Here is a 23,782-nt window from a genome sequence, read left to right as displayed (position 1 = left end):
GGCTTCCCCTGATTGTGTACAGCGCGATAAAGGGGCTGATGAGCCGGAGGTCTCTGGCAGCACAGACACAGTGGCGGCGGGTGGGTGGGCGGCCGAGGGAGCCCCTGAAATGAGGCTCACTGCCGGCTGTGCCGAGTCTTCCCCTGAGGGACACTTTGCACATGGCTCTCAGGCTCCGGGAAGCAGCAGTCAGGCCTGGAACCCTGGCCTTTGGACCCCAAAGCCTCGGGGATATCCAGTGGGCCATGCTGACCCTGACCCTTAGCTCTCTGGCCACCCAGACAACACCTGGTCTTGTCAAAGCTGTTCTCCCTTTAACTCAAGAACTGGCCATTTTCAGATTGGCCAGGAAGAAAGAGAGCAGGGGCGCAGTCAGCGTCTCAACTATCAACACCAGGGAAACAGGGGCGTCAGGTGTCCACGTGAAGTGACACACTCGCACCTGGTGGCTTGGTGGGACATGGGGTAGTGTCTCCCAACCTCCTGGCTTCCCTGAAACAGAGTCCCAGTGAAACTGCCTCTGGGAGGGCAAATGACTGCTCTCCTGTGGGCTAATTCTGACCAACTGTGGGGCTGGGGAGAGAAGGGCACAAGCTAGGGACACCATGTGCCCAATCATGGGATGGGGCAGTGGTGGCTGCACACCTGGCCCACCCTGCCCCAGGTCACTGCTGACCCTGACCTCATCTGCCTGGTCTGCTGACCTGGTCTTCTCAGACCCTTCTCAAGGTATCAAATAACCCACCTTCAGTTATTAGGTGCTGTAAGCCGTGTCTATCTTCCATCTTAATTCTTTATGTATTTAAAACTGTATTAGTCAGGCGTGGTGTCTCATGCCTGTAATCCCAGCACTTTGGGAGGCTGAGGATCACCTGAGGTCAGGAGTTCGAGACCAGCCTGACCAACATAGTGAAACCATGTTTCTACCAAAACTACAAAATTAGCTGGGCATGGTGGTACATGCCTGTAATCTCAGCTACTTGGGAGGCTAAGGGCAGGAGAATTACTTGAACTCGGGAGGCAGAGGTTGGAGTGAGCTGAGATTGCTCCATTGCACTCCAGCCTGGGCAATGAGAGTGAAACTCAGGCCTCAAAAAAAAAAAATAATTATTATTATTATTATTTAAATCACTTTAAACCAATTACTTTCTTTTGACTTAGCCTCACCGAAAGCAATACGATCTGTGAAATCATGGGTTTGATGTATTAATTATATTTTTTTCCTAAGTTACATGAACATACATACATAATGTTAAAATTTGAAATTCAGATCCTTACATGTGTCCTCACATAGCCCATAGCGTGCAAGGCCTGGCCTGAGCACAGGCCAGTCCCGGGGAAGTCTGAATCTAGGCTGGGAGAACGCCTTGCTCAGTGAGGTCAGGGTGCCGTGGAGCAGAGCCCAGGGCTGCCCAGGGAAGCAGAAGGAGGCAGAGGTTTTCATAAGGGCACACAGAGGGTTCAGTTTGGGCCATGGGCTAAGTGCCCCTTTCTTCAGCATGGGCTGGAGTTTGGTCCTCATAGTTCTTCAGCAGCAGATAAAGCCACCTCCCTGCAAATTCCTCCTGGGATGGGCACTGGAGTCCAGTCTAGAATAGCAGTATGACTGTCCCTGGTCACTGTTTTGCTGGAAGGTGGTAGGCCTCTGTGGGCCTCCGTTTCTTCATCTGTACAAAAGCAGTGGGTGAGCCAGAGGTTCCTCTCAGCTCCACCAATCGGACTGCAGCACCTTCCCCCACCCCCACCCCAAGCCCCAGTGGCATCTAGTGCTCCTGGTGACCCTGGGCTCCAGACAGGCCCTCGAACCCCCCAGGTGAGCCTCCCCTGATCCCTTCCTCCCATACCTAATCAGGGGCCTCAAGTGGTGTCCAGGGTGCATAGGAGAGATAGGGCCATCCTGTGTGACAGCTATAAAATCTGATAATCAGCTAATCACCAGCAAATTAGCATCCCATCTTTACATAGAACAAATATAGTATTTACGTAAAAGTTGTTAGGAGTTTCTCTCTTTTTAATTAGCAGAAATAAATGCAAAATGAATGGTAATTAGGCAGCTGATGGATTCGTAGTACAATTATGCCTGCGGCAGTGCCCCAGTCCTTAAACACTGCATGCTCTGAGGAATCAGAGGAGCCTATTTATATGATTTATTTATAAAACAAAGTTAACAGGAACAGAGGGGCGAGGTCTGGGCACTGCTGGAGGAAGGGTCTTGGTTGCAGAGCAAGGCCCTGGGAGGAGAGGGAGCTTCAGTGCCTAAGGAATAAGGGGGAGGGGGCTGCTCAGTGTTGAGCTATGAAGAGGCACCACCACAGCCCCCATGTGTCTATTTCAGGCCAGGCATGCGTTGCTGGGAACGGCCCCGCTGGCAGGAAGCAGGCTAGGGCAGTGTGAGGGGCTGGGAGTGGCTGTTTTTATACTCTTTGTCTGTCTCTTTCTCTTCCCTGGTCCCTACTTCTCTCTTTTTTGCTGGCCCTATACTTTCACTGAGCACTTCTCTGTGCTGTATGCCTGAGGTGTAGAGTGAAGGGAATATTCTTCCTTCCCTCCCGGAACTCCGGGGAAACCAGATCCAGGAATAGTGCAGTTCAACACAATGGGAATAAGTTCCAGACCAGCAGAGCACCCGATGCTGTGAGAGGACAGAGGCAGGAGCCCAGAGGAGGCAGTCCTGAGGAAGAGGCACAAATTGGGTTTTGAAGGGTGCTCAGGAGTTTTCTGAGAAGGTGGCAAGTAGCCAAAAGACCTGCCGGTGGAAAGGCAGGGAGATAGGAAACAGCATGATGTAACTGCAGGAAAAGAGTGTGCTGGGGGTGGGCGATGGAGAAGCATTAGATGCCATTCATTCTAAGGGTTTGGACTTGATCCTAGAAGCTGTGGAAAGGTCTGAACCAAGGGAGTAGGCAGCCTCTTTCCACTGACAGTTCTTTTCTTAGCTTCCCCTCCCCCACCTGAGTCAGCAAGGGGGCCAGGTCGACAGGCCATTAAGAGGCAGCTGGTCCAGCTCATCGGAGCAGGAGGCTAACCTGATTACAGGGACAGGAGGTCTGTCTGCGTGGGAGGGGAGGGAGGAAGGGAGAGTAAAGGGAAGGGGGGCATGCTGAGCCACCCCTGGGTGTCCAGAGTGGGGGGCCCTCTTCCCTAGAACATAGTCCCTGGCCCTGCCCCCACCCCACTGCCTCGCCAAACCTGGGGGAGAGGAGAGGGCACTGCCTATGGGGCCTCATCGCCTTCTCTCTGACCCAAAACCCAGCTCACCACTGATGAGTGCTGTGATCTTGAAGAGCCATTCCCAATTCTGGACCACACGTTCTAGTCTCCAAAACAAAGTCTTCAATTCAAATAGGAAAGAGGCAGCAAATTCGGCCCCCAGTCCTATCCCACGTGGTCTACTTTCATGAGCACGGGTTGTCTAAACTTTTAAGAATTTAGGTGGGGCAGACACTCTGCAGAATGCCACAGTCCCCGCCGCTCCCTCCCGCTTCCCTCCAGCCCAACACAAAGGCTTGTGTGGTACGCTGCAGGCAGCAGCTGAGTGGAGACACCTGCTTGCGGACCTGGCCTCAGACGGACAGAAAGCCCCGCCAAAAAGGCTGGTGATCAGAGTAGCTTCCCTGCCATGTATGGCCTCTGCAGGAGGAGACGTGGGAGCCGCTGCTGCACCCAGGGCTTGGAGTGGACAAGCAGCCCTTCCCTCTCCAGTCACTACCCTGACTCAGTCTGCCGGCCTCTAAATGGGAACAATATTACCTGCCCACCCAAGCCCCAGGGTCATTAGAAAGCTCAGAGAAGCCTGGGCAGGTGGCAGTGATCTGAAAGTCAAAGCCCTGGGTGGTGGTTTAACTGTGACTTTGAACACTGCAGGTTCTGAAGGATTTCACAAAGGGAAGGTTTGCACTCCCCAGCACAGACAGCTCTCAAACCTCCAGAGCCTCCCTTTAAAACAGCAGTGCTCAAAGGTCTTTCAGCAGCCCGGCAAGGTCTAGAAATGGTGTCTGAGCTGCTGTGTGCCATCACTCTCAGGAACGCGCTCTGAACTTGTAAGGGAAGACAAAGATCACACCGCACCACTTCTCTGCTCTGTAACTTGCGCTCCTGCCTTTGGCCAAAATCAATACAAATCTGCACTGTGATTGTTCCACCAGCACCGGGCCAGGCCCCTTTCGATGACACTCCAGCCCTGACCGGCAAGGAGGGTCTCCCATTATCACACAACTTCAGCCCCAACTCAGAGGGCAGCGGGGTGTGGGGTGGGGGTGGGGTCGTGAATGAGGGGGACGGCACAGGGGAGAAGCAGAGGGGGCCGTGCAGAGCTGCTCTAAGTGCCTCTCCAAAGACAAGCCTGGTGCTATTCATCAACTGGTTTTCAGGGCTGTGAGAAATCAATGGCATTTGTGCTGCAAACTCATCATTAGGACAGGAAAAACTCTGCAATGGAATTGATTTGTTTAAATATAATAACACAATTTAACAGAGAACTCTGGGGGTGGGGAAGGGACCGAGGCCCAAAAAAACCCGGCACGACAGCTCAGAGAACAGGGAGGTGAACCCCTGAAAAACCCTCTACTGTGGCTGCTGAGCCCCAGCGCCACCCCCACCTGTCCCCCAAGCCCCTGCCACCAAGGAGGGCAGAGCGGGCATGTGCTGTTCCCCTGCATGAAGCAGCGCAGGAGTGGTCTCAGGTATGTTCTCAGTGGCCTGTGGATGGGCCCAGAGGCCTGGCTGGTCATCGCTGCATTGTTCTTGGAGGTGACTTTGCTTGGTGAATATTGGTTCAACTCAACAAATTCTTGTTAGGCATCCACTGTGGTCTGAGCACCTGTGCAGGGCTGTGGGGGACACGGGAAGAACTCCTGGCCATAGCCTGGAGGCATTCCATGGCAATGGGGTGGGTTAGGCGAGAATGTGAGGCTGGGGCAGGCTGGCTTCCTTCGGGTCTCAGCAGATGTCAGGCAGGGGTGTCGGGGGATGCTAGGGCAGGAGGAAGACAAAGAGGGAACGGTCCGGGCAAAAATGCAAGGACCCTTCTAAGAACTAGGAGGGCCCCATTTGGAAGATGGTGCTCATTTCATAGGTATGGTACGTGCCTGATGATGACTGATGGGAGCTGACTTTATTGATCCTTAAAATGTTCCAGGACCCCGCAAACACTTTCTAAGTGTCACTACATTGAATCTCACCATCCTGTGAAGGACGGACTACTGTTACCCACACTTCACAAATGATGCCATCGAAGCACCAAGAGCTGAAGTGACTGCCCGAGGTCACACGGTGCATCAGTGATGGAGCGGGAATCAGAGCCTCATATGTATGGCCCCAGCGCCTATGCGCCAACCGTGGCACCTTCCCGCCATCATTGGGCCTTGGCCTGCATGTGAACTGGGGAGACAGACAACGGTTGCCCGCTGGGAGCTGGGGCATGAGATGCACTGGGCAACTGCATGGCAGCAGCTCAAGGGGGAGTCTGAGAAGGACACAGAGGGGGCACTGTATCCATGTGGCACCCAGCTGCAGCTCTGCTGTGGGCTCAGCCCTGCATACGGGGTAGGGTTGGAGTGTTGACTGGAAGGAGCTGGGCCTGGTACTCAGGGTGTCCCCAGACCCTCCACATGACCTTGGGGGTCTAGGGTGGAGGGCACAAGCAAGCCGATATCAGGGAAGGCCTGGGCAGCTCTGGGCAGCCTCTCTGAGCTCAGGAAGGGCCTTAATATCAGCCTGAAAATTCTGACTTTATGCATGGTGATGGGGAAGCCAGGGAGGGGAGTGGAGGGCTGGGAAGGGCTCAGGTATTCAGAGGCAGGTCGATGGTCATCAGCAGGGGTGGGATGGTGAGGGGGGGTCACAGATCCAGAGATGGTTAAGGGGGCGAAATTGACTGTTGGATGTGGGGGTCGGGGAGTGAGGTATCAAGGATAGCCCGGGCGTCTTCCTGCAGCCCTCTGAGGGCTTGGATGCCCAGCTTCGCTGAACTAGCGTCCATCTGCATCAATATGAATTGAGTCAGGAGCCCTGGGAACACTGTGCCCCTCCCCCATGGAGCCCTGACTTCGGGGAGAGCACTGTAGGCCAGCAGGCTGCCACCAACTCCGCTCTGTCCCCCTGCTGACCTTTCTCCTTTGTCAGCAGCGCACTCCATCAATGCACCGGAAGGGCCCATGCAATCCCTCCCAAATGTCCAGGCCAGGGCTGGGGGCAGGGGCTTGCTCTAATCTTCCTCTTTGAAGGAAAAGGTTTCCTGAACGTCTCTAGAAAGCTGGGAACAAAGCCGCAAAAGCCCTCAGTGCAAATGGGGAGACTGAGGCCTGGTGAGGGGCAGCTCAGAGTCCAGCAGACAACTGCCGTCACAGCCTTGAGCAAAGAGCCCACCAGGTGTGAGTCATGCCCCTCCTGCTGGCAGAGGGGAGGGAAGAGAGGATGCTGCAGAGGAGACTGGAGCCAGGCCTTGGGGGATAGGCAGGCAGAATCTGGCTGGGCGAGGGGGTCTATGAGGGGTGGGAAGGGGCCGACTGCACCAGCAAGCCCCTGAGCCAAGGAGAGGATCCCGTGGGTTTCGGAGTGGGGCCGGTGGACTCAGGCAGGCCTTTCGTGGTCAACCATCCTGGTTTGCCCGCAAGTGACAGGTTTCTGGGACATAGAACTTTCCATGCTAAAATCGAACGGTCCCAGGCCAACCGGACGGTGGCCACCCTGGTGGGGCTGATGCTGAACTCTGGTTTTCAGTTCAACCACTCTCTGTGTCTCAGTTTCCTCATCTGGAACATAGAGCTTATAGCTGTTCCTTGCGTATGGTTGCTGGGAGGTCGGGAAGAGTGACATTAAATAATGTATGTAAAATGCTTAGCATCTGCACAGCATCTGATAAAACTCATTAAACAAACGGCAGGTGGCCGCTGTTATTACTCCGAACTGCTAGACTATTCTTACTACTAGGAGTACCAGCTAACACGTACCAAGTGCTTACCCTGCACCAGACTCTCTAAGTGCTGTGCATATGTTGCTAATCTAATCCTTACAATACTTACAGGGAAGGAAGTATTATCATCCCCATTTTCAGACAAGGACACTGACGTGCGGACGGGCTGAGCACTGCCCATGCTCTCACACCTGCCAGGCACAGAGTGCTAAAAACCACTTCTTTTTCCACTGGAATGACCCCAAAGCCTGGTAGATGTCGGCCAATGTCAACATGGTTCTGGTCACACTGACCCAGGGCAAGAACTGGACAAACACCGCAGGCCACTCTGGAGGTGCCCTTGGGATAAGCAAGCACCCCCTGTTTTCAGGGAGGCCGAGTCCCTAATCCTCAGCCTGGGTCTTCAAGACATTCCCCTTCTGGTCCAATCAATCTAATTTAGTTGGGTTCCAGGGTCTATTTACACAGCAAAAGAAAAGGAACACCCCACGATGTGCACAGGCCTCCTCCTAGCCCCAGGGGCTCAGCTCTTGATCAGGCGTGTTCTGCCCACTGCGATTCATTCTGCAACAACACTGCAAGGTCCTATTCACGCCCATTTCCGCGATGAGAACAGAGAGGTTTGGAAATGTGTTATGGTCGCACAGCTGGATCTAAACGTGTCCAGCTCCAAAGCCTGGGCTCCTCTTGGTGGCTGCTGTGACAGGATGAACACTAGCATGAGGGCAGGGGGCCACACCTTATATGTCTGTGTCAGGTACAGTGCAGGGAGAGGTGAGCACTAAAAACTCCATGGAGAGGCAGAGTCCCCTCTCTTAGAGCCCAGGGAAAGTCTGGCAGCTCAAGTACCCAGGGGTGGAGTAGCCAACCTGGACAGGTACTGCACCCAGGGAGAAAAGGGGAGAGAGACCAAGGCCGAGGCAGGAGCCCACCACCCTGCTACCTGGAGAGGAGGGAGGCTTGCAGAGACCCCTCTTCAGACTCAGAAGCTGAGCATGCAGTGCCTCCTGCCCCAATCCCTAGGAAGTTCTCGGTGCAAGGAACCACAGGCTTGCAAAGCAATTAGCTTCCAGCACCCAGGAAAAAGGTCGCTGACGGGGCAGGTGGGTGCTGGCTGAGCAGGGGCCCTGGGAAGCTGGGCCGGTTATTTTTAGCATGTCAATTCGAGGGAGGAGGCCCTCCTTCCCACCAGGTAAATGTCAGCGCCACTGGCAGCCCCAGCCAATTAAAGCGGCTGGAGCCAAAGAGGGAAGACACAGACTGGTGGCCTCTCCTGCTGGCCCCCAGTAGCTCCTGCTAAGGGCTTGCTCCCGACTCAACCTGCCTCCTGGCCCTGAACAGGAAACCCTGGCTCAGTCCAAAAAGGCTGACCAGGGCCCTGGCTGGAGTCCTGGCTGGGCCCTGTGAGCCTGGCCAAGTCTCATACCTTCTCTTCTCTGACTTTAGTTCCCTCTCTGGAAACCACCTTGCCTCCAAGCCCACCTGATACTATGAGGGTGACATGAGTCAGGGGTTGTGAAGATAAGAGAAGCTTGCCACCCGCTGCTGTGGGGTGGCTGCTTTATTATTCCAGAAAAGAATAGACTTCCCAAGCAGGAACCTGGGCCAGCCCGAGCTGAAGGGGCCTGAGCTGGCCGCTGTGCAAACTGCTGGGGGATTTGCGCAATCCCTGGGACTTGGGAGTCTAAGGAGCCCGTGGCTGGCACTCTGCTGATAGGAGAGGCATGAGAGAGAGGCCACTGAGGTCAGTGGAGGCTCTGCAAACACAGACCGGGCCGAGCCCAGGGCTACAGGGAGGGGCTGCACCCAGAGAGGGCACCAGCAACCCAGATCGCCAGCAGCAGGCCTGGCACTGGCATGGCATCTCCTCTGCATCAGGGTCTCAGCCTGCGAAGCCTTAGGAGGGAATACTGTCCCCTTCCTGTCCCCAGCAGGAGGGATGGAGGCGGAAGGAGGGAGGGAAGAAGTTGGTTACAGAGAAGAGAGGGGAGGCACATCTCCCATTTTACCCTGGGAGCCAGATCCTCAGTCCGTAGTGGGGGCTGCCCCAGGGACCTAATCCCTCATCCTCCCAGGCTGGTCCAGCCTGGCAAACCCCAGAAATCACGGGGGAGAAGCCCCGGGTCTAGAAGCAGCCTCCTGAGTCAGGTGAGGAAGCCCATCCTGCCTTCAGATCCACAGCACCAACTCACACCCTCCAGAAGCGGACTCTTCCACTGAGGCACTTCCCTGCCGTGGCTCCCAGGTGCCTGAAGCTCAGAGGAGATGCAAGGGAAACTGAGGCACACAAGTGGGGCAGTGATCTACTCAGGGGCATTTAGCAAGTTAGAAGCAAAATATAACCTTCCTCCTTCTGCCGTCTCCACCCCCCGGCACATGTCCAGCCTGATTTCTTTCACTGCACAGGCCCAGCCTCCACAAAGCCCCCATTATCTGCCTGCAGTGTGCCTGCCGCAGGGTCTTGGCCCAGCTGTTCCCTTTGCGTGGAATGCTTTCAGTTCAGTTCACAGTCTGGTCATTCTTTGGGGCCCAGCTGGCACTCACCTCCTCCAGGAAGCTCTCCATGACCCTTAAGGCTCTCACAGCCCCTAGACCATGCTGCCTGTGGTCAGCGGCCTCCCAGACCATGAGTCGACTGGACATTCCACTGTGCCCTTGGCAGAGGGGGCTGATGGAAAGGGCAACCCTGGGTTTCCTGAGTCTACTTTCCTTGCTCACCTGCTTGCCCCTTGCCAATTTCACACCAGGTCCTGATTCCGAGACATTGTCTCTGGCCCTGACTATCAGGCCTGCAAATCCAGGCCTCACTGGGGCTCTCTGGGTAAACTGGTGACAGGATAAGCCCTTGCTCACGGTGGCGAACCTCTTACAGCAGGAGGCAGAATGCAAATGTGGCTCCCTGGAGCCAGGTCTGCGGACTCCCCCGCAGCTCTCAGCCCCAGTCCTGGGTGGCTCTCCACAGGTCCCCAGAACTTCCTTGGCCCCTTAAGGTCAGTCTTGCCTTTCTGCAGATAGAAGGCTCCTGTCAGTGCTGCTGCTGGTCCCTGCCCCTGCCAACCTCTGCATTCCCCTGTAGACTAAGCAGTGTAGGGTGGCCGTGCACTCAGCTGAAAGCCTGGTGGGACACCATGTTGGTTACCTTAGGGCATGCTCTCTGGGCCTCAGTTCCCTCATCTGTGCCGTGAGTGGGGTGGGCAAAATGATTTCTAAAGACCATTCCTCTCAACATGAGACAGAGGCTGTGGATTTGTTTTTATTCCAATAAGGATCCTGCCCTTGTGGCCCAAGCCAGTGTCTATTACTTGCTGCAAGGTCATTGAGGCTTCAGAGCTAGGAGCACAGGGCACGGGCACGGCTCTCCTCCACCCCAATGTGTGGCCTGGGTGTGTGGCTCATGAAACAGAGACAAACTCCAGAGCTCAAAAAGAGCCAGGGGAGCAAATATCAGCGGGAGGGAGAAGTGCCCTCAGTAAGTAATACCTAGGCAAGTCTTTACAGCCTCACACACCTCCCAGAGCGAGCACACACCATCCATGAGGCATCCCTAGGACTCTGGGAAAGCCAGAGGGAGACCCAGACCCACCTCTCTTGTAAAAGAGGCTGCCTACCTGCTCTAGCCTCTGTCCCCACCATGAGCATACTGTGTGCCCCTGGGCTGGTCTCTGAGCCTCTCTGATCCCACCGAGTTGCTAAGCAATGGCCACCCCAAGCTCCCGAGCTGAGGTCAGGCCCATGGAAGATGGGGTTAGGGGAGGTGTATAGATGGTGGCACCTGGCTCCACCCTCAGTCGCTTTATCTTGCAGCATTTGAGAAGACTGGCTTTTCCCTTTTGGTAGAAAGCTCTAGTGCCTGGCCCAGCAGAGGTGCCTGGGTTGCTGAAGGGGCCATGGTGGAGCATGAAGGTCCGGCCAGTAGACAAGCCCCCAACCCTGCTCTTTCTGCTGTCACAGTTCCTGGGTGAGCTGGGTCTTAGACCACACCTCACCCTTGCCCCAGCTGGCAGGCTGAGGCCGGCCCTCCTAGCTCTCACAAAGGAGCTGCCACTGCTTTACAGTCTCTTTTAGCTCCCCACTCCCTGAAGGATCATGGCCAAACTCTGTAGCCCAGAGTTTGAGGCCCTCAGGGGCTGCCTCAGCTCCTGCTTCCAGCTGTAGCTGAATGAATCTTCCTCTCCAGCTGGACTGCCCCGATCAAGTTGTGCAGAGACCTCAGGAAGACCCTACTCTTCCACTCTGTATAGGACCCCCCACTCACTTTCCTCCTCCACCAGGCAGTCTTCCCTGGCTGCATCCTCCAGCATGAGGAAAGAGCTGCACTTACCTAGCAACCCTGCATGAGACTGTGACCTCTGCTCAGACTTCTGGGCCTGGGGCAGCGCTCTCCCAGCTCAACCGCAGATTCGCTGTTGGACACCGACGTCTACCACGGTGCGGGAACATGAGGAAGTGTTCAACCCCAACCTGGCTGATGAATGGATCACCCACCCAGCAAACATGTAAGTACCTATGACAGGCACTTTGATATGGTAGAGAAAACGCATGTTATGGTGTCAGATAAAACTGGGCTGAGTACTAGCTCCACTAATAACCCGTGCGACCTTGGCTAAGTTTCTTAACCTCTCTGTGCTTTGAGTTTTCTCATTTATACAATAGGATAAGTCCCAAGTTCAATGGGTTGTTGACTCCCTTGAAGACTGCAGTTTGTAATCCCTGACCCACCCCAATCCTCTGGTTTTACAGACCAATAAACAGAGAGGGGCAGCAACTTGTCCAAGGTCACACAGCAGTTCTGTGAAGGGACTGAAGCTTGAACATAAGTCCTGCTCAGAGGGCCCACCAGGACAGTAGCCCCACCCTGCTGACCCAGAGGGGCATCCTACCTTGAGCAGGAATAAGCAGTGAGCTGCAAACCATTCCCAGCTACCAGGCTGGGATGGGGGATTGTGGAGTCAACGCAGGCTGCAGAGGCCAGGGTGGAGGGCCTGGGCTGCAGGCCACAGATTCCACGCAGTGGGAGAAGAGATGCGCGTTCTCAGCTGGCGCTGAAGACTGACAGGCATGCTATATGCGGACCCTGGAATCCCAGTTCTGTGTGGCCACGGGCTGGGCTCTGGCCAGGCCTGCTGTGAGCTGGGCTTGGCATTCAAGGTCTTCACGGCCAGCCCCAAACCGCCTGTGTAACCCTGGAAGTCTGCTGACTGACAACTTAGGGTGTGCGTGCTGGCAGCCTAAAGCCACACGCGAGGGGCTGGAGGGGCTGGTGAGGACAGCGCAGCCTTCACCCCAGGTGGCTGCCCACAGAGCTCTGAGCAACAGCTGTTCGGGATCGCCTGGTATGAAACCCAAATCCAGCCCAACCCCAATCCCCGATCTCCCTCTCCACCTTTTCTTAAAGACCACACAACCCTGCGGCTCCGCAGAGGGAAACCCTCCTGTGTGCCCACAGCTCTGGAGTCTGCCCCTCCCACTCCCGCTGCTGCCACCTTCACCCCACATGCTAGAAAGTGCCGGAAAGCACTAACCATGCTCCAGGCATGGCTGTGAGAGTGCCCTGGCTTACTTCGCGGAATCCCTCACAACTAGAGGGATAGTCTCCCCATTTTACAGATGAGGAAATGGGGCACAGAGAGATGAAGTCCCTAATCAGAAGCCACAAAGAACGGAGTAGCAGAGCTGGAAAACCTCCACCCCTCAGCCCAGTCTACAGCCACAATCGCGCCAGAGTCCTCCACACTCTCCACCAAGCATGCTTTGAGTGTCTTTCGTGAAGTGCCAGCCATATGGAACCTTTTTGTTTGTCATGCCCCTGACATAACACCCTCTCATCTGGGGCCAGCCTTTGCCCGCGGTTGCAGCCCAGGCCAGCTCGGGCCTCTCACCTCTGCCCCAGGCTTCGGAGCCATGTATACCTGACCCTAGTGTGCCAAGCCACGTGAACTGGGTCACATCACTTGTGGGGAAAAACAGCGCTGGGCTCGTGCTGGACCTCCACGCTCCACCAGGCCCTCTTCAGCGACCCACACACCTCTCCTGGGCCAGGGGCTGGAGCTGTCTCCCAGAAGGGAAAAGCCAGTCTTCCAAAATGCTGTCAGACAAGGTGGCCGAGGGTGGTGCCCAGGTACCACTCTCTGCTGCCACTGTCTACACCCCTGCCCGATGTGGGTCTGACTTCAGCCCAGGAACTTAGGGTGGTTGTACCTCTGAACCCCTGTTTTCCTATCCAGCAAATGGGAACGGGGCCTTTCAAGAGCTCTCAAGGGTGTGAAAGGGCTTTGCACACTATAGAGAACTATAGTGCAAAAGGTCACTGCTGCTACTGAAGGTATCACAGAGCAACGGTTGGAAGGGAGGAGCTGGGGGTCAAACAAGTCTCTATGACACTTAATTTGCAGGAGTGAGTTTGCCAAGGAGAGATGGGCAAGTTGCAGTCAAGACGGACAGCTCTGTGATAAAACATACCCTCCACATACACACAGAGCTGCAGCTCAGCCTCCGCCCAGGCTGCCGAGAGCCCCCAGGAGCTGCTGGAAGCTTTTGCCAGTGAACAGCTATCAACCTCGGAACTGCCTGCTCTTGCTGGAACGCACCCCGCCTTGTGTGTGTGTGAATGCCGTGTGCTTGCAAGGGCTACGAAACCGTGTGTAGTTCCAACATGAGTTTGTGAATGTGTATGTGAGCAAGCATGTGCATACAGGTGTTATCTGTGTGCATTCACCTGGCATGCAGAAGCGACACCTGTGTACATATGTTTGTGAGGAAGCGCGCATTTGCACGTCTGTGTGTTGTAGCTGTGCACGAACTGCCATTCATGTCTGTGTGAGCATGCGCACCTACCAGGCTCCACCCCGTCTACTGCTTCTGTCTCCCACGCTGTAGCTCACTTGAGGTCACCTCCCCAGAATTCCCCCCCAAGCCTCTGAACCCTCTCCACACCACTGCACGTCACTGGGATCTCTCTGCTTCTCCACGGAGCAGAGAGTGGGACAGGCACCTTTCCCTCGCACTACAGTCGGTGCCTAATGCAGGAGCTGGTACACAGTAAGTGTTTAATACAAGCTTAGGAGAACTTACTTGAGGGGTGGAGGGAAAAAAAGCCTTATTCAGCCTACACACCCCTCCTCTAGAGGGGACCCGGGCTGCCATCCTGGAGGCACCGGGAGGCCAGGCCTGGTTCCTGCCACATCACATCACAAATGGGTCATGACCACAGACCCACCAGGAGCCCGTCACCTGATAAATGCCCCCCCCTCCCTTTTTCTTGAGTTGGGACAGGATCCAGCACTTCCGAGCATACCCATAATTGCCCTGATCCCCACCCCCAAGAGGAAGCCAGGAGAGGGAAGCAAGGCCAGAGGCAGAGTAGGCCGGGGGCAGTGGCTGGTGCACTTGGAGCCACACACACCGGGACTTGAACCCTAGGCTCAGCCAGGTGTGTCGCCTGAGGCAAGCTGCTTCCTGAGTGCGGTTCAGTTTTCCCACGTGTACACTGCTGGTGATTACAGCAGTGCCCTCACCAGGCTGCTGTGATGCTGAAAGAGGTACTAACTCTACAGTGCTTTGCACAGTACCCAGAATACAGTTAAGTGCTCGTCGTGTTAGAGGATATCACTGTTTTCCCACGGACTAGAGTAGAAAGCTGAGGCCCTGTAGAAGGAAAGGACTACCCAAGGGTACACTGAGAGTTGGCAGCAGAGTAAAATCCAATGTCCAGGTCCCAGGTCAGGGTACTCACCACCCTCTACTGTGGCTTCCTTTGAGAGGAAAAGGCCAAGGAAGAAATAAAGACGGAGAAAGAAGCCCCATCCCCTCCCCAGCCCTCTGGACCCTGAAACAGCACCACGCACTCCAGGTGGCCCGCACGCCCTATCTGCCCCGCATCCACAGGTGCAAGCACCAGAGAGCCAGCCCATCCTGCTTACCTGCTCAGGCCTCTGCCAAAGGACCAGGACTCAAGTCTGCTGAGAGCGTCCGGAGGAGGAGGAGGTGGCAGCCCCAGCAGCAGTAAGAAATCAGAACACAGCTGCCGTGGGTCCTATGGGAGAGAAGAAAGAGGACGGTGAGCTCCAAGCTCTGACCCTGCGGGCAGGTCCTCACCCACTTTACGGACCTCTACATCCTGGCTGCCATCTCCTGGAAGATGGAACTGGCGCCCCAACGTAGAGCTACCCCTAGACACTGGATACTGAAACCCCGCCACTGCCAAATAAAGGTGCAGCTCCTGAATGTCACATCCGAGGCCCCAGCTCCAGGCCAGCAGCCTCGCACCCGCAAGCCACGGACCACAGCAGCAGCCAAAACTTCCCGCCTGCCACTGGGCCCCAGTCAGCCCAGCCCCCCAGACGCCTTGCCCTCCAGCCTTGGCACACGCCATGTGGCCCGCTCAGAGCGCTTCTCGACACCTCTGTCTTTCAAGGGCCCGAGACTCTGCTCAAGGGCTTCCGTGGAGCCCTCTCCCATCTGCCCCTCCTTGCCTGTTCGTCCCCAGCGGGCTGTGCACCTGGCTGATCCTGCCTCCTCCCACCTCCTCCCGCTCTGCACAGGCCGATCTCCTGCTCCAGGCCCAGCTCCTGAACATCGGAAGTGAGGTCTAGTTTCTCTCTGTCCGCGGAGCTGGTTAACAAGGACCACAGGGACTCCCTGACGGATGAATGGTGCAGTGAAAGTGTGCAATGAACAAATGGAACAACACGGTCGACTGAAGTCAGGAGGCCTCCCCCGCCCCTTCCTCTGTTCCATTCTAGAATACAGGGTCAGGTTGATAAGAAGAAAGAGACTTGGTGAGGTTGATACTTTTCCCTGTCATTTTACAAATGAGGAAACTGAGGCCCTGAGAGGGAAAGGGTTCCTCCCATGACAAGAGGCAAGACTGGAGTGAAGTACAAACCTCCTCAGGGACAGAGGCTGTGTGGCTGTCTCCCCCCAGCTCCTGTGTCTGCAGCCTCCTGGCCTCCCTGACTATCGAGGGTCAGGTCGGCCGGGAAAGGCAGCTTCTGGACAAGGGAGAAGGCAATGGGAGGCCCCTGGGGTGAGAAAAGGGCAGCAGGAAAGCTCATAATCAAAACAGAGCGATCAGCCTCATGGCCCTACTTCCCCTGACCTGGGGGCCTGAGGCTCAGGGCAGACAGAGGGGACATCATGGGAAGCCTCTTCCCGTGTCCATGAGATGCACCTCCAGCCCATCTTCAGCTGGGTCTCAGTAAAGCCCCCTTCTGCTGGTGGGGCACACACTAGTCCCACCACTTTGGAGAACAGTTTGAAAGGGTCTCTTACCCTGCGACCTCTCCCATGACCCAGCAACTCCATGTCCACAGAAAAATGTGCATACGTTCACCAGAAGACATGTGCTAGAATGCTCATAGCAGGGCCATTCATTAACAGCCAGAAAATGAAAGCTTCCCAGATGGCTGCCAACCACAGAATGGGTCAACTGGTGCTTCCACACAACAAACTGCTGGACAGGCTTGGAAGTGCGTGATCTGCAGCTTCATCTAACAACATGGGTAAATCTTACAAACATAATGTTGACTTAAAAAGCCAGGCACAATAGAGAATGCACTTACGAGATCCATTTATATAAAGGTCAAGAAGGGCATAAAGATTCTACGCTTTTAATAGATGAAATACGGCAGGGGTCCTCTGGAGTTCCTCCTATCAAGAGGCGGAGTCTATTCTCCACCCGCTGAGCACGGGCCATGACAGTGGCTTAGATCAATAGGATTCAGTGTGAGTGACATTTTGTGAGTTACAGAGACTAGGCCTCAAGAAGTCTTGCCATTTCCGGCCTTGCCTCTTTTGGGAGCTGCAGGCCATGGAGGGAGGTGTGTGTCTTACTGGAGGCTGGGTAACTGCCCTGGCAACAGCCAGCACCCACTGCCCCTGTGACTGAGGCCATCGGGACGTTCCAATCCAGCCAACCCTCAAGGTGACTGGAACCACATGAGCCCAAGGGACTCAGGGGGGAAGCCCAGCCAAACCACAGAATTGTGAGGTTTCATAAATGGTGGCTGCTTTAAGCCACCAAGTTTTCAGGTGGTTTGCTGGGCAGCAGGAGATAACAGCAGGCTGTTGGGAGTCAGGACAGTCAGATCCTTGAGGCGGGCAGTGACTAGAGGGCACAGGGGCTCCAGCAGGGCTGTAATGCTCTGTGCCCTTCAGGATAATTTGTCAAGCTACAAACTTAGGAGATACACACTTTTCTGCATGAATGTAAAACTTCAATAGGAATTAAAGACAAATCTTTCCATGGCTCTCTGCCCAGGTGAATCAGGCCAGCCTCTGTAGCCCATCCCCAGTCCTGCAGGCTGTACCTCACTCTTCTGTGCACACCCACAGGCTGCATCACTACCTCGGGAGGTGGTGAGTACCTCATTCGCAGAGGCATGCAAGCAGAAGGGAGCTGCCATGTGGTGCTGTGGGTGCTGTAAGCACCAGAACAGAGCTGGACGTGTAGTTCCCAAAATCCTCTGAGAAGAATCCCCTGGGCTGATAGTTAAACCCACAGATTCCCGAGCCTCTCCCCCAGCAATGGAAGTCGATGGGTCTGGAAGGCAGCCCAGAAATTTAAATTTTTAGCAAGTCCTCCCAGGTGATGGTCTACATCTGGAAAGCTTGGGGGAGCACCGGCAGATGACCCACCAGATCCCTCTGAGTCCCTTACTCCACTCCACCATCCACACCCCATCTGGAAGACACCACTCGGGCAGCAGTCTTACTGCGTCGTTAAAATAAAAATAATTTAGAGGCTTTAGGAGGAGGCAAAGATGTCAGGGGAGGGGAGATTCTCAGGCCACAGTGATACCGGTGGCAGCTCCTTCCTAGCCCCCCTGGACACCCCAGAGCAATCCAGAAAAAAAGCTTAGCATTGTGGCGGGGGGTGCTAACAGCTGTTCAGCTGCTGCTCAGTGAGGCCCCGGAAAAGCAATTATCTTGCTCTTAGCAGAGAGGAGCTGGCTTTTACCCGCCCCTTCCCTCCCTCCCTCCCTTCTCCCTCCCACCTTCACACACACACACACACACACATACACACCCCCCCCCCCCCCACACACACACACACACCCAGGCCAAGATTCTGCGGCTGGCTCTGAACCCACCTCCCCCCACCCCGAGCCTCCAGATTTGTCCGACTCACTCAACCTCCATCCTCAGAGCACATTTCCAACACTTAAATCATTTAGCCCGCTAAACCGGAGACGGCGAAATGGGTGCTATTTCTTAAAAACATACAGAGAGCATATTAAATTATTGATAGCCATTAAACAGGGGGAAAAAATTAAACAGCTCTCAGCTCTTATCAATCATTCATGCAGTTTCCACTGGGGTGTTTTCTGGAGAGTGATCACTCCGGCAACCTGGGGAGCCGGCTCCTGCCGGGCAGGGAAGGCTGCCGCTGGATGGAAACGGAGGGGGCCGCCCCAGTCCCCAGCAGTCAGGGGGGCCGCGCTGCCCTCGGAGGCAATCGGGGGCAGGGGCAGGCCGGCAAGTCAGCCTCTCTCCATTTCCAAACTCCCGCCTCCTCTTCACCACACCACTAACAAAGGGAGACTCCAGCACCACCTTCAGGAACCCCCTTAATTAAATCCAGCCTGCTTTATTGAGCTAATATTACACATGAGTCCTGTAGCACCCACAGAGAAAAAGCCTCAAGGCACTCACACAGGCGAACGGGCTCCAAATGTGAATATACTACGCTGTCACAGTACCCGTCCACGGAGAGGGGGCTCAGAGGAAAGGGGGACAGCCTTGGCCAGAGTCAGGGTGCCAGGGAAGCCTTCACCAAAAAAGCTGTTCTTGGGTACATTCTTGGACGAGGAGCAGAAAATCGCCCAGACAACAAGTTGGAAAGGGCATTCTAGAAAAAGGTGATAGAATAACTCAGGCAAAAGCACAGCATAGGGCCGTGCCGGTGGCTGAGCACCCACCCTGCCAAAAACAGCCGGTGAGTGGGGGCCTGAGCAAGGCAGTGGAGCGTGGAGCAGGCGGGAACCTCTCCTCCAGGCGCTGGGCACATTCAGGCCAAGCCAGGGGAGGGAAGCATGAGGCCAGCACCCCCAGGTGTGGACAGGCAGGAGGTTGGGGTTCACCCCAGCTGCCTGGGCAGCAGCACCTCCACCCCCGCACAGCAGATCCATTTCCTGGCTCTGACTCAGGACACCTAAGCCAGAGTGACGCAGACCACGGAGACTGTGGGCACAGGATGCTGCCGGTCTCTCGGCCACAGACAGGCCTGGCAGAGCCGCCCTCAGGAGACAGGCTCCCTCCTGTCACTGAGCCATGCCAAGGACCTCGGCACCGGGGCTGTGGGAGCCAGCAGACACCTGATACCACCCAGCCTCGCTGCTTGGGGACGATCCACAACCAGAGGCCACTTGAGGCTCCGAAGCCAGGCGGGCTGCTGCGGGGAACAAAGAGGCTAGGCCTGTCCCTGCCCAGCACACAGGGCCAGCTCTGCATGCTAAAAGCTGTTCAGGAGCCTCCACTTGCTGCCTTGCTCAAGAGACCAGGAGCTCAGGAGCTGGGAGCCGGGAGCCAGGAGCCAGGAGCCGGGAGCCGGGAGGAGGCGCTGCCAAGTGTTGATAGCACCCTCGCCAGAGAAAGCTGCTGTCACAGGGAAACATTCTGGGGAGAGTGGTTGTTTACCACCAGTGCCTGGGACTGTCAAGAAATAATCAGAAGAAATTAAATTTGCTAAGTTGTGAAAGATATAAAGGAACCCTCCCTCTCCAAATACCCAGATGTTTTGACCCAGACAATCAGGCTGTTCTGTTTTGCCTGGTTCCAGGAAAGTGTCTTTAGATCTGCAGGAATGGGCAGGTGGTGGGATATGTGTACAATCAGCCAGGATTGGGAGACAGGGCCCCAAGTTCTGCTTGGGCTGTGCCATCAACCTTCCTCTCTCTGGGTCTCGTATGCCCCCCTCCCCTGCACATGACAGATACATATTCCAGGCTCCTTGAGCCACGCTGATCTTACCCAGCAGGGGTGGTTTCCAGGCTGCCTGTCCACAGAGCCTGCCAGGAACACAGAGTTCCTGAAGCCTACCCCAACACCTCTGCTACCTCACTTGGGCTTCAGGAACTTTCGGTGATGGAGCCCAGTGGGTCTGAAGTCATCAGCCATTCCCCTGCTCCCGCACACACCCGCGCTCACACCTGAATTGCTACAGGTAACCCCCTCCCTTTAGTTCAGCCTCCACACAGGTACAAGACCCATGCAGAACATGGGTCCGACCTGGCACGGAGCAGGCTGTCAAAGAAGATCTGCTGACCAGCAGAATCAAGACAGGAATGGGCAAGTGACCCTATAACAGAAATCAAACACACTGGTCCCCGCCTCAGGCACCAGTCCCAGCACGTCCCACTGCCAAATTCTCAAGTCCTCCGAGTCCTGCACCTTCGAGTTGTGTCCACACTTCTAGAAGTCTCTCTCATCCTCTACACTCCAACTATACCACAATTACTCATGCCCTGGATGTTCATGCCCCAGGGCCTTTGCATACGCTATTGCTTTTTCAGCCCAGCCAAGTCCTACTCTGGGTCAAGCTCTAGCTCCCCCTTTGTAACTGCTACACTTTACGCTAGACCGAGTTCTGTTCACATTCATTCCAAACACTCAAACAAACCACCCCAGCCCCCAGCCCGCAGCCCTAGCTCAGTTCTTCCTAATAGCTAACCTAAATCACACCTGCTGTAATTTTAAAAACCATTCCCTGGATACTGGGTGAGGTGTTCTCGGCCAAGTATAAGTGAGACTGTATTCTTGGAACTCCCTAAGCTGAGAGAAGGGGCAAGCTTGGGAATTTCCAGGAGAAGCCAGGAGAAATTGGCCACAAATGAATCATTAATTCTCGAGTCAAGAGCTCTGAGCAGCTGGTGCCAAGGTCTCAGGCTCTGGCCTGTGTGGGCCCACTTGGCCTCTCTTGGCTCAGGCCTGAGGGTTTGCCTCCCCCGCCACCCTAAACTCTGGCGATCTGCTACACCCCACAGCCACTGGCCATCGATAGCAAAGACTGTGTGGCCAGAGTAGGCCAAATGGCTTCCACCTTTCCCCAGGAATGACTCCAAACTTTCGCCTATACACTTCTGTCCTGGAATACCATCTCTTCTGGTGAGCTAAATCCTCTTTGTCCTTCAAGGCCTGGCTCCAGCCTGGCTTGCCTCCTCCCTTGCCTGCTCACCTGGATCCCATGACCTCCGAGCCCCTGCAGCCCTGGCTGTGTCTACCAGCTCTCTCCTCCCTGCCCTGGTCTGGGTGCCAGGGCCTTGTTTCTTCAGTGAAGCCCCTGCTGGGATGGGGACACTGTATCCTCTACTCGACCCTAGCAGCTATCATGAAGTTGGGCACAGACTGGGATGCCCACAGCTGATGGGGACTGCTCATGGGCTGTGTGCACAGGGGCCCTGGTGGTGGTCAGCCCAGGAGCTGTGCAAGGGGAGCAGGTGGGCTGGCAGCCATCTGCAGAACTGTGCGAGCAGCCCCTCGCTGCCAGTGGCCACTTCATTTGGAAGCACAGTTGAATATATGGCAGATAATGTATTGATATCACACTGGGATACCTGTTAATGCGGTGTCATCTATGTGTCCACACTTCATGGCCATCGGTCACGAAGTTCATGAGTTCAAGTCCTTATTCCAGGCAGCTTAGGGAACTATGGTGAAACTGGAAGCCCCAGACTGCAGTGCTGGCAGGGGGGGATGCAGTCCTCACCTGGCTCAGGTAAGACATCATGTCCCCTATGGGCCTTCTTCCAGAGGCTCCAAGCCAGCTGTGGTGCAGCCACCACGTGGTTCAAAAGAAAAAGGAGTAAATGTAACCATTGGCTTCCTATCGCGTGGCTGGGTGGCTGCGGGGAGCACAGCATTCACAGTCCCAGGAACCAGCTCCTTTGCAGTACCAGCCCCCTCCTTCCCCCAGGCACCTCTTGCAGGCTGAGGCTGCCAGTTTCGGCATAGCCCTCTAAGCCCTCTAAGTTCAAGAAAAGCTTGAACTCTTCTTGGGTGGGACTGATGGACATCAAGTCTGGAAACACAAATTAAACCTCACTAACAGGTATCCGGTGTGATATTAAAGCACCACCCGCCATGCATTCACCTGTGCTTCCAGACCGCATGGCCACCGGTATGGCAATAAGGCCGGCAACAAGAATAACAAATGCCACCGATTTGAACAGCTGCTTTGCGACGAACTCTGTGCTAAGCTCCACCCGCATTTCTCCTGAATCCTCCCACCATGCCATGAGGTCGCCACTACTCTGAACATGGCTACTGGAAAGACGAGGAATCTAAGGAAAACAGAGATGCAGACGAAGATGAGGTAAGCTTCCCGCAACCCAAGGCCAGAGGGTGGCAGCATGTGAGTTTGGATGCTGGCATCGGGCCCCGGCCCTGCATGCCCCTCCACTGCCAAGTCCCCGGCACCCCTCATCTCCTTTGCTCAGAGCTGGAACCAGTGCTGTGGAGACCACCCTCCAGCCTTCACTGAACCTTTTTCTCATCTGATCCTCAAAACATTCTGTGAGACCACTGGTGAGGGCCATCATTGCCATTTTACAGATGGTGAGACTGAAGTCTGCTGGGAGAAGGAACTTGACTTCTCTAGCAGTTTCTGCACCCCCTTAGTCCTCACAGTAACCCCATGAGGTGGCTATTGCTCAGACCATTTTGCAGGTGGGGAAACACTGAGGATGGTAGAGGCAGAGGGGCTGTCCAGGACCACACGATGGCAACAGGGCCTGCGTTTGTGCACTGGGCTGCCTGACTCTTGACTGGGCTTCTCCCACCACCCAGGGCTGCCCTCAAGGCCTGGCCCAGAATATGGGCGAGCATGTGGGCATAGTGGGGAGAAAATAAAGGGTGGATGAGGAACACAGGGTGGGGGGTGGGGGCGGGGACCACATCCCTCCCTCACAGCCTTCCCTCTCTAGCACCATCCATATGGAGGTGAGGTGGAGATGCTGAGCACAGATGAGGCTCCCTCCCCACATGCTTCAGGACTCCTGGGCTGGGGCACTCCCACACTCATTTACAATGGCAGAGAGTCTTATCCGTGAGCCTAACAATCAGGCAGGGGCAGCCCAGCCACGCTGGGCACTGGGTGTGTATTACACGCAAGGATGTGAGTATGGACAGCACCCACAGTGAAAAAGACAGAATGGGGTGGTAGCTGCATGCCCACACGTGTGTGCACACAGACACATGTGCACAGGCACACCTGCACAGAGGTGTGTACACCCCTTACCAGTACACATCCACACTGGGACACACACAGGACAGTGAACAGACATCACCTCCCAGAGCCACCAAGAGATCGACCCAGAGAGAGGCAGCCCAGAGGACATGGGCACATGGCTGCCTGCAGAGTGCAGGTAGACACATACGTGTGTGCCTGGGCACACCTGTGTTCATCTGCACACACACCTGCATGCTGGGCTAACACAGCTTATGGGCTGTGGGCTAGAGTGTGGACAGCCTCAGGTGCACACACATGAATAGGGGCCTTGGTGGTGGTCAGCCCCAGGAGCCAGGCAGGGGAGCAGGTGCGCTGGCAGCAAGGTGGGCTTGCAGAACTGTGCAAGAAGCCCCTCACTGCCGCTGTGCTGATGTACTCAGGCCTGTCCAAAACAGTCCCATAAATCAGGATGCTGCCTGCTGCAAGCATTTAAATCACTGTCCCTGGGAGGCAGAGCTTAGAACAGAGAAGCAGCCAACATCAGGCCCTGACCTACCATCTGTGTGTATTAGGAGGAGACAGGTGGTATTTGGCTTTCCTTCCACCCAAGGCCACCTCCTCACCCTTACCCCCATGAGACCCCGGTCCTGCCAGCCTGCTATGTCCGGCCTCCCTCACACCTTTCTTCCCCATCCCACCTTTCT

At 55.5% G+C, this 23,782-nt stretch overlaps 1 protein-coding gene across 7 annotated transcripts in view; it reads right to left on the bottom strand.

The window, feature by feature from the left end:
• The window catches only part of ZMIZ1 (zinc finger MIZ-type containing 1), a 240,283-nt gene that overhangs the window by 176,160 nt on the left and 40,341 nt on the right, over positions 1-23,782 (bottom strand). For all 7 annotated transcript variants that reach the window (XM_039477944.2, XM_039477943.2, XM_039477942.2 and 4 more), the window contains exon 2: positions 14,833-14,945. The gene's annotated coding sequence lies outside the window, so the exon portion shown is untranslated. The remainder of the gene's footprint in view (positions 1-14,832; positions 14,946-23,782) is intronic.

This window comes from Saimiri boliviensis, chromosome 12 (assembly GCF_048565385.1).
Source record: "Saimiri boliviensis isolate mSaiBol1 chromosome 12, mSaiBol1.pri, whole genome shotgun sequence".
NCBI lineage: Eukaryota > Metazoa > Chordata > Mammalia > Primates > Cebidae > Saimiri > Saimiri boliviensis.
This window is presented reverse-complemented; position numbering and strand designations above follow the sequence as displayed.